The sequence below is a fragment of the Zonotrichia albicollis genome, chromosome 2, assembly GCF_047830755.1.
Source record: "Zonotrichia albicollis isolate bZonAlb1 chromosome 2, bZonAlb1.hap1, whole genome shotgun sequence".
NCBI classification, from domain to species: domain Eukaryota; kingdom Metazoa; phylum Chordata; class Aves; order Passeriformes; family Passerellidae; genus Zonotrichia; species Zonotrichia albicollis.
Genome location: NC_133820.1, coordinates 43,115,428 through 43,126,223, shown reverse-complemented (window position 1 = coordinate 43,126,223; position 10,796 = coordinate 43,115,428). Strand labels below are relative to the sequence as shown.

Sequence of the window (10,796 nt, the reverse complement as noted above, 5' to 3'; positions counted from 1 at the left end):
ACAGAGCCTGGCCAGAGCCCATCTCCACCAGACTTGGGCATCTCAGAGCCTCCTCAGCTCTATTTCCAAGTTTGGTGCAACTCTCTGCACACACATTTTAGGTCACATCACCTCTCACTGATTCCTTCAAGTGCTATTTCTCAGTGAGAGAAAGAAAAACAAGCTGGTGTTCATCTTTCCTTACTAGACCCTGCCCTGACACCTCTTATACACCAGTCCTTGTTGTTTCCAATACTCAGACATTGTGTAGTTTTTACCCTGGCAGATCTGTGTAAACTGATACCAATCCCAGCAAGCTCTTTCTCTTGTTAAGGGGTTTAGTTTGCCAAACTGAAATTTGAGAAATTCAGACCAGAAGGAAATAGGAAGAGCTGTGGAAATTCCCCAGGGAATAGGATCAAAGAGAGAAGTGGGAGGTCCTCAAACACAAGAGTGGGGGGACTTCCCATCAGACACAGTTTCATCTGACCAGCAGCAAGAAGTTTGCTTTAGGATCTTAGACAAAATCCTCCTGGAATCTGTGTGAATCGAAGAATGGATACATATTATCTGTAAAACATAAATGTACTCTGTAGGCTGATTTTAGGGAAAAAAAACCTATCAATAAGTGAACACAATTAACCAACAAGCTCTGAATGTGACCACAGGAGGTATTTTAATCTTATCAATCCTTCCAATAACTCCAGGACACTCACTGGGAACTTCTCCATTTCCACTGAATTTATGGGAAAGGATTCAGTTACTGCCAGAACAGTGCAAGTGATAGGTAGATATAGAGGTAGATGGATGAAGACAGGGAGGCAGGAAAAGAGAGAGAGTACAAGCAGCTGTGATTTTGTTACTTCTGACTGCATCGCCCAGACTCTGAGTAAAACAAGATCAAAACCCTTCACTAATCTGTACAGCTCCACACGTGTGGAAATGTTAAGACAAACACTGGAAAATTCTTACACCAGGGTCTTGCTTTTCTTTATAGAAAATATTTGCAAATCTTAGGTTCGTAGATCTGAGAAGAGCCATGGCTAGTCCCTTCCATTCCAAAAGGAAAGCTGCCTTTTTGGGAGGGTGAAACAGACTCATGTACCCAAGCTGAAAACATACACCATCACATGCTAGAGCAGGTGTAAGGTTCCCAGGCCATAGTGTCTGTCTGAAATAAGGAGATAAATAGGTTAAATATGCCTCTTTGGTAAAATATTTCAAAGAAAGTATAGAGCTCTCACTTGCTTCCTGTATTTTGATTTCTTTTTAGTTTTCACTGTCAAGTCATGAAATAATAGAATTTTCAATATTTGATGAAACAAGGAGGGACATCAATAAAACTTCCATGCTGGACTTCTAGAGGGCAGACTTTGGGCTGTTCAAGAGACTTATTTGGAGAATACCTTGGGAAGCACCCCTTAAAAACAAAGGAGTCCAGGAAGGATGAGTGTGCTTCAAAACAGAAATCTTGAAGACACATGAACAGACTGTCCCTGTGTGCTGAAAGATGAGCTGTTGAGGAAAACCACTGGCCTAGCTGGGCAAGAAGCTTTTGAAGGAACTGAGGATAAAAAAGAGGATGCATCACATTTAGAAGGAGGGTCAGGTATCTCAGGAAATGTTTAATGGAGTTGCTAGGTCATGTAAAAAATTAGATAAAAAAAATTAGGCAAAAGCCCAGTTAGAACTCAATCTGACCACTTCTGTAAGGACAATAAAAAATATTTTTATAAATACATTAATGGTAAAAGGAAGGTCAAGGACAACCTCCATTGTCTATTAGGTGCGGAAGGGAATTTAGTAACTAAAGATGAGGAAAAGGCAGGCTTTCTACATTAAGACACCTTCTTTGCATCAAGTTTCAACAGAAAACAGGTTTTCCTCGGGACAGCTGTCCTCCTGGGTTGGTAGATGGTGTCAGGGAGCAGAATGGTCCCCCTTTTATCCAGGACGAGGCGCTCAGAGAACTGCTGAGCTGCTTGGATGTTCACAAATCCATGGGACCAGGTGGGATCCATCCCAGGGTGATGAGAGAGCTGGCAGATGAGCTTGCAAAGCCTCTCTCCTTCATTTACCAACAGTCCTGGCTCACTGGTGAGGTTCCAGATGACTGGAAGCTGGCCAATGTGACACCCATTCACAAAAAGGGTAGAAAAGAGGATCCTGGTAACTATAGGCCAGTTAGCTTGACCTTAATACCCGGTCAGGTGATGGAGCAGTTTATATTGAGTGTCATCACACAGCACTACAGGAAGGCCAGGGTATCAGGCCCAGCCAGCATGGGTTTAGGAGGGGTAGGTCGTGTCTGACCAACCTGGTCTCCTTTTATGCCCGGTGGATGCAGGAAAGGCTGTGGATGTTGTGTCCCTGGATTTAAGCACAGCCTCTCTCACTGTCCTGGAAAAGCTGGCAGCCTGTGGCTTGGACAGGAGCACTCTGCTGGGTTCAGAACTGGCTGCATGGCCGGGCCCAGAGAGTGGTGGTGAATGGTGCTGCATCCAGCTGGGGCCTGTCACCAGTGGTGTCCCTCAGGGCTCTGTGCTGGCCCAGTTCTGTTCAATGTTTTTATTGATGACATCTTGAGGGGATGGAGTCCACTATCAGGAAATTTGCAGATGACATCAAGTCAAAGCCTGCCTGTTCTCAGGCCCTGGGACACAGGCCTTGAAGTCAAAGATGGGAAACATGCTCACCTTTGGATGGTTTGGGTGTCAGTAGGTCACTGTGTGAGCTCTGTGTCATAGAATCATAGAATCATAGAACTATAGAATCATAGAATGGCCTGAGTTGGAAGGGACCTTCAAGATCATCTTGTTCTGAAAGCCCTGCCATTGCCAGAGACATATTCCAATAGATTAGAGTGCTCAAAGTGTTGTCCATCTGAGCACTATTTAGAGCCAAACTGCTCTGCTGGGTGGGTAGATGCCTCCTTCAGCTACAGCAGTCTCCTGTCATAAACACCTGTGGAAGTTTTGGGGCTCTCCAGACCATAGCAAGCACCTCACCAGGGGTGCCCAGGCTGTTCTGAATTAGTAAATAGACACTCCTGCTGCTGCTGGGGAGAGAGCCATGGCTCTGAGTTCACTGAGCAAAGACACAGTGCATAGAATAGTAAAATGTTCAGCTTGTTGGTTTTGGCTCAAACAGAGAGCATTTTTGTCATGCCAGTAGCCTTTCAGAGATGACTTCAGCAGGTACCTCCTGGCTGTACCCTAACAGGAACTTCAGCTCAGAGAAAAAGCTCTCTAGAGTAATGAAGAAGCATTCATCCCCACCAGCAGCTGGTAAGTGTGAACTTGGGTGCCTAATTCAGTTTTGAGGATCTTTATATCTCCTTTTTGTGCTTCTTTGAACAGGGGAAATCTGGCTATATGCTAATCACATTGGAGGTACTGCAAAGCTCTTCTCAAAAGAACACCCCTTCTGTCTTTCCTCATATTATATCCTTGCAGGAGCGCTTTTGCTTGGATCAGAGAAGAGCAGAACAAGTTGAGTCCAGGCTTAGAGTGAAGGTCAGAAAAAATGCTTTTTTACAAGACTGACATTCTCTCATTATTCTCTCTGCCCCTTCCCGCCTTTCATGGGACAGTTCAATATTACAGCTTCCTGTTAATTATTCATCCCAGCCTGTATTTGCTTAGGTAAAGTTCACATCATGGATTGCCTGAACCTGCCTGATCTGGTCTCCCTGGCTTGTAAATTGGCAAGGGCTGAGATAGTGGTGACGAACGATGACCACAATGAACAAGCAGTTCTTACTTTCTTATATAAGCAGTTTCAGGATGTTTTGCAATGGCTTCAAGCATGCATGAACTTTGCTTCCCATTTTTGCCTTCACTGTGCCTGGCTGTGGCATCACCGTGTTCCAGAGGAGTTTATTAGGTCTAGACTTAAATTATGGGTGTCATAGGAGTGAAATAAAACACAAGTTAGTGAGGTAATGATTAAAGAACAATCTCAGGTCCTGAAGGTCCCTTTTTTTCCTTGTAGGACGATGAGCTGCGTGGTGAGATGGGGCATGGGAGAAATGAAGGATGAATGGAAAGGGGGTGACTGGAGAGGTCCTTTCATGCAGCCCCTCTCCTGGGTACTCCAGACTGGGAATGGCAGAGTCACAGGAAAGAGGTACCAGGGCATGGAAATGAGGTTCAGTGTGGGTTGCGAGCTCCAGTTATCCTGGTACTTTACACTGGGCTGTTCAACCTGATTTAACTTCATAGGAGTCACATAAACCTTACTTGTTTGAACACTTTAAAGAGGAGTAACATCACTAGTTTCAAGACATGCACAACAACAGAAAACCAGCACAGACAAAATGAATGAATCCATCCCCTGAAGCACTGGAGTGGGAAACATCTGCTTTACATGAAGAAGGTCAAAAGGGGCTCTTAGCCAGGCAAGGAATTTGTGATCACAGTAAAAATATCACTGAAATGTCTGAACAGGCCTTAGTTGGGAGCAGAAGAGACCGCAGAGATGAAGCTGGATTGCTTTCTGAGGGCAATACTTCACATTAGATGCTTGGTGCTAACTGCACTAAATAGTGCTCTATCCTGCTTGGAGGAGCAATTTGACATCCCAAGCACTTTGGTGTGATTGCACCATGGGCAATGACAGGAGCTCTTCATCATTCTCTGAGCTTGAAGGTAGAAGGTAATGGAGTGTCAGGACTGTGGGAAAGAGCATTGTCTGGAATTGGACATGGTCAACATGCTGTTGCTGCAGTAACCAGCCTTGCTGGGGGGAAGGGAGATTAAATTTCTGTAAGCTTCACCTCCCTGAAGGAAGGTTGTTGCCAGGTGGGGGTTGGTCTCTTCTCCCAAGTAACAAGTGACAGGACCAAGAAGTGGCTTTAAGTTGTATTGGGGCAGTTTACATTGGGTATTAGGAAAAATTTCTTCCCCAAGATGTCGTCAGGCATTGAAACAGGTTACCCAGAGTAGTGGGGGAGTCACCATCCCTGAAAGTGTTTGAAGGCATGTAGATGTGCTAGCTGGGGACAGGGTTTAGTGGTGGGCTTGGCAGTGCTGGTTAATGGTTGAACTTGATTATCTTGGAGGTCTTTTCCTTCCTAAATTATTCTAAGATTCTAACCTGAAGGTTGTCCGGTTGCAGCTCCAGACTACAGGTTGAATAATAACCATGTGCAAATCTTGGGATGGTACTGTGCAGGAGATGAAGGGTTCCCTGACTCCTGGCCACTCAGCATCCTTTATCCTGTTTGCTCAGCTCTGGCTTTTTCCACTCAGGAGGAATTTTCCTAAACAGAAAAGTGGTGGTGGTGATTGATGGTGGTGGGCAATAGTTGCCTCTCTCCCCTCCATGAAAAGGGTCACATCTATTTACTGAGGCAGGTAAATAAATTGAGAGGTTTATTATCAATATAGTGGGCAAATATGCTGTTATTAAGCATCTCTGGACAGCACAGCATTTTGATTAAGTGGCCTAATTTCCAGGGTGAAATACCTGACAACTTACTGCATTAGGTAAATAGCTGGCAGATAAAACCCAGGGCTGACACTGAGCATTGCTCTGCTTGCATCTTTTGGGATGTATGTGTGAGTGTCCTATACATTCATGCTCTCCTCTTACAGAGCCAGTTTTTGAGCTGGGATAACCTCTAACTGGATTATATCAGGGTATGATCCAGGAATGCTCCTGTAAGAGTAGCTGTTGATGGGGAGGAGTGCCTGTTGCCCTCCTGGGACTTCTCAGGGACATGTGAGAATGAGTTTAGCCCCAGGGTTAGATTACCTAGTGTGGTATCCACATGGATTCCATGGGTACCCCAAGAGCATCACTCTGTGCTTCTACTTTCAGCCCAAAATGACTTGCTTGCTCGTTTCCCCACATTGCCTTTTGCATCCAGACATCAGCCATGGTACAGGGCCACATGTGAGGTAATGTCTTCTGCTGAGATGAAGCCTTGTCTGTCAGTGGGACAGGGTCTTCTTCCCATCTCCTCACCCTAATAACAGGGGAAGGAGTTACCCTTATAATGTCATAGCTGAGGAAAATATATTTTGGAAAGTACTCAGCTGCCTCCTCCTTCTGAGAGATACTAAAGGAGTCCAGAATTTAGGTGTTCTGCTCTCAGCCCTGTGACTCTTCCAAAAACCTGCCTCCTTTCTCTGGAAGCTGTCCCAGCTCCAGACTCAGCAAACACTTGGCATGTGTCAATGAAAAGACAAAAAAACCAATGTGAACCAACAAGTGCAGAAACATCCAAGCCCCATATGAAACAAAAAGGGGCTTTACAAAGCCTAACAAAGGCTCATGGTCCCTTACAAAAGTCACTATTTAGATTTTTTTCTTTTTGCTTCAACTTTCATTTCTTAACTTCCTCAGACATTCTGTGGGCTTTGATGGCAGGTGGGGTTGATGCATTGCTCTCTGTTGCTCTCTGTTTCTCTCCGCCCTGATGAAAGCCAGCTCTGGTCCTGCAGTCCCTGTCCCAGTAAAGCCCCTGTTGTCTCAGGAGCTCTTCAGGGAAAGTTTGCTGTAACTGCTTGGCCGGGCGCAGGGCCAGCAAAGCCAGCCCCTGTGGGCTCATCAGGAGAGACCTTGTACTACATTTTCCACTATACTTATCTAATCTTGGCTTGCGTCCATCTAGTGTTTGTGCAGTAATTACCTCACTAGGCAAAACAGTTCCACTGCCTAATTGTCTTCACTCTCAGGAAATTGTTCCTAATAGCCAGCTAAATTTAATCTCCCCTTCCTTGTTCGATCCACCACGGCTAAACCTGCACAGCCCTTCTCCCTCTGCTCACAGTCCTGTACATGAAGTGATTGTATGGTGTTATCTGCTCTTACTTCTCTAGGCTAAACAGGCAAAATTATTTTCTAGAATTCATGTGAGTCACAGCCATTGTTCTTAACTCATTTTCCTTGGCTGGTTCGAATTTCTTTCTGCAATCTTGCAGACCATGTCCAAAACTGAAGTGTGTTCAGCTCCCAAGCGCATTGAGCTCATGAATCAGGTTACCACAAAACAGCTTTTCCTTACAAAAACAGGAATGTGAAAAGAAAATACTATTTTTTTAAGCTTCACCAAGATCTTGAACCCTAGAATCATGTCATTGATCAGGCTGGAAAAGCCCTCTAAGGTCATTGAGTTCAACTACTAATCCAGCACTGCCAAGCAAGCCCACCACTAAACCATGTCCCCAAGTGCCACACCTACAGCTGCAGACATGGTGATTCCATCAACACCTCTGGTGCTTGGCAACCCTTCTGGGGAAGAATTTTTTTCTAGTAACCAATTCAAACCTCCCCGGTGCAACTTAAGGCTTTTTCCTCTTATCCTATCACTTGTGACTTGGAAAAAAAGACTGACCCCCACCTGACTACACCCTCCTTTCAGGCAGTTGTAGAGAGCAAAAAGGTTCCCCTGAGCCTCCTTTTCTCTGGCTAAACACTCCCAACTTCCTCAGCTTTTCCTCATCAGACTTGTGGTACCGACCCTTCCTCAGCTCCACTGCCCTTCTCTGGACACACTTCAACACCTCAATGTCTTCCATCTCATAAGGGGCCTCAAGAGTTTTCTTTAAATTATTTTTCAATGGCTTTGAATGGTTGATATATCCTTAATTTTCCTAGTGTAAGGTAAATGTTTGCAGATGATCAAGAAAATAGATCTTTAAAATGTCATGTAGTTTACTGAATGACTTGACACTTCAGATTCCCACCATCTTGAATTTACAAATATTTTTGGTGAGGTGGTACATGTCAGGGACAATTTTATGTAGCTTCTCAGCTTGAAGGCTTTCCCAAGAGCCTTGAGAACATCAGCAGAGAAAATCCTAAGTCACTAAGTCCTTTTTTTGGGCTGAAGAAGTTAATGATATCTTAGGTCTGTGTGCTGGAAGTCAGTGTTAGAGAGGAGTAAAGCTAGGGGCCAGGTGAAGCAAGGGGGCTCCCCTGTGGTGTGTGCTGTGTAGGCATTTAAAAGGTGTGCACTGAGAGAAGTTATCTGGGATATCAGGGAGATTCATATTTGACAGCCATCAATGAGGAGAGAATGGTGCATGGACCCTGCTGGAGAACTGCCACAAGAAAGGACAGAACCTCTTTTCCCAGACCTTGTTCCCTGAGAGAGAAGATGGCCTTTCCTTGCACCCCTTTGCCAGTACAGAGGACTAAGGAACCCCATCTTGACTTATATCCATCTTGTACTCAACAGAGCAACAGCAGAGTCAGGGTCAGGGTCAGCCAAGTATCTCGGGGGACTGCTTGGGAGACAAGTTTCTGTTGCCTGTCCATCCTGTCTGCTCTGCTGTGACCTCCCAAATGTGTGCTTTGCCATAGCTCCGTGATGTAGAATCCACACACCCTCACATACACAGGCAGCTTGCTTCATGGAAGCTCTATGTATCTGCATTGATTTTTCCACCAGCTCTTTTTCAAGAAATTTCTAACTGCTATTTTCCTGTTCACAGATAAATGCAACTGGCCCAGTGGAGCCTCATGGTGGGAGCAGGTGGGAGGAAAAAGGGTTGTGTGTGAACTAAGGGGATTGCACCACCCTGGTAGAACCAGTTTCCCCAAAGAGCTGCATGTTGGGCTGTTATCACCTCTCTGCTGGCTCCTTCCCACGTCTCTCACATCTCTCCCCAAACCCTATTGGAAAGGGGGTTTTTCTTCTCCCTGGGAGAGCTTGTAGCTGATGGGGAAGCTGGGATCTCCCCATGCACCTTCTCCTGCTTGGGGCCTCAGAAGTGGCAAGTCTGCTTTAGCAATGCACAGGTTCCCACGGAGGACTTAACCCTGACCCTTATTGCCAAGGACTGTTTGGAGTGCAGGCGCAGCTGGCATGTGCTGACAGCCAAGCCACGAGCTAAGTGGTGTGTGCCCCCACTCTGCCTTTAGGTCTCCAAGTATTTGGCTTAGTGATTTCATCCCTGTTTCCCCAGGACCCAGTGCAACAACTCCAGTTTGTGCTGGGAACTCATGCATTCCCTTATTAAAGGTACTCCATAGCAGCAGAGAAGAGGATCAAGGGCATGAAGGGGACGTTACCACCAACCTATATGCTGAAATGTTTTGAGAGATGATTGTAGAGGAAAAGTGCCTGTGTTAACTCCTCCAACTCACAATGAGTCTTTGGTCTCAACAGCTGATGGAAAGACCATTCACCCTTGTGAGAGCAATGCGTATGTCATATTGAAACAAGGGGAGGCAGGAAACACAGAGCCCCATGGTGCTGTTGTTGAATAAAGCCATTTTTCAGAGGCAGGACTGGGCTTTAAAACAGAGCTCTGGCTTGTGAAAAAAACTGACTCAGTGTGTGCTGAGATCTGTAGCGTCCCAGGGAGGAAGCCAGCTCTGGGAGGATTTTTTGTTATGGTAGGAACCTCTAGTTAGTTTACTGTAGCAAAACCATTCACAACAACAGACATGCACAGACATAAAGACACAGACACACACACATGCACATATCACAAACACAAATCTTCATAACTTTTCCCTAATGGGAAGAAATTTAGTGATCAACATTTTGGCTTTTTCAAACCCTTTGAAGTCAGAAGCCGAGGTTTGGTAGTTGTTTTTTCTAAAGCTCTCTGTAACTGTTGACATATGCTGCACATATGGTTTCAATGTGATTAGACTTCCGATCTGGGCTATTTTTCCTTTCAGACTTGACAAAGTACCTACTTACCAGCCACATATCCATGAGGAAGGGACTTTTAATAAGTTTCCCACAAAGAAATGTACTTCTGCAGCTTCATTAAGCAAATATTAATCTCTCCTTTTGATTTCTTTTTCCTCCCTTTGAAATATGTGGGAATTTGCTGAAAGCGGGGAAACTTTAGGTGGGATCATGCTTTCCTTCCCTGAATGCCCTCGAGGAAAATTACTCAGGGGTGATCATACATCTTTGCAGGTGCACTGGGAATTCACACACCACTTGGTCTAGTAAGAGAGCCTGCATCAGCAAGCATGGAGCTGAGTTATTATATGTAGCATGGAAAATGACTGGAGGCCTTGGTAGCAAATGAGATGCCCATGGGCAAGATGAGACTTGTGGCAGGGCTGGGAATTCAGCCCCATCTCTCAAAGAAGATGTGTGGTCCGCTGCAGTCATGGAGATCAGTGCAGATACTACAGATCCTCTCTGGGGTTTCCTCTTCAATACCATTATTGGGGTATGGGGTATGTCATGAACACCATCAAGGTAGCAATGACAGGTCAGGACCTTCACATCTTGGAGATTACTGGAATCTGCATGAATCAACAGCCACAGGTAAAGACTCTCCTCCCTCTTTTGGCTATTCTGATGATCTCAGTAGGAGTGTATTGCCAGAGCAGTCTACCCAGAGAACAGATCCTGCATCACAGAGGCTGCTACTGGTGCCCAAAGTGTATCAACACCTATGGTGCTTATGAAATTTTGGCCATCTAATTTTTTTTCTGCACACCTCTGATCTCACACTTTCATACAGTCATAGAATGGTTTGGTGCCTCACCATCCATATAGCAAAGAATTTGTTCCTAACATATAATCAAAATCTCTCATCTTTCACTTTGAAAACATTCTGGTGTAATTTCATTTTCCCCTATTAAAATCTTGTAGGTCTGTAATTTCTCATTCCCCTTAAAATGCCTAATCCTACATTGAACTCTCCTAGTCTTATAACTACTACTATGTAGTAGTTATAAGACTAGTAGTTATAACTACTACTATGTAGTAGTTATCCTAGAATGATTCCTGTGGCTATGAATCCTACCCTGTGTCATTAGACACAGATAAAATCAGAAGAGCTGGTGTGAAAATGCTTCCTACCCTTTCTATCCCCCTCTGTAGCCAAGCA

The 10,796-nt window shown here is 44.9% G+C and overlaps 1 long non-coding RNA gene across 2 annotated transcripts; it reads left to right on the top strand.

Moving 5' to 3' along the window:
• Positions 1 to 3,169: 3,169 nt before the first annotated feature.
• On the top strand, positions 3,170 to 10,516 carry LOC141728328 (uncharacterized). Of its 2 annotated transcripts, XR_012579247.1 has the most exons (4): positions 3,170 to 3,266; positions 3,435 to 3,494; positions 3,973 to 4,107; positions 9,869 to 10,516. It is a non-coding gene; the product is annotated as an uncharacterized LOC141728328 (long non-coding RNA). The 2 variants fall into 2 exon arrangements; XR_012579248.1 differs by lacking the exon at positions 3,435 to 3,494.
• Positions 10,517 to 10,796: the final 280 nt, after the last annotated feature.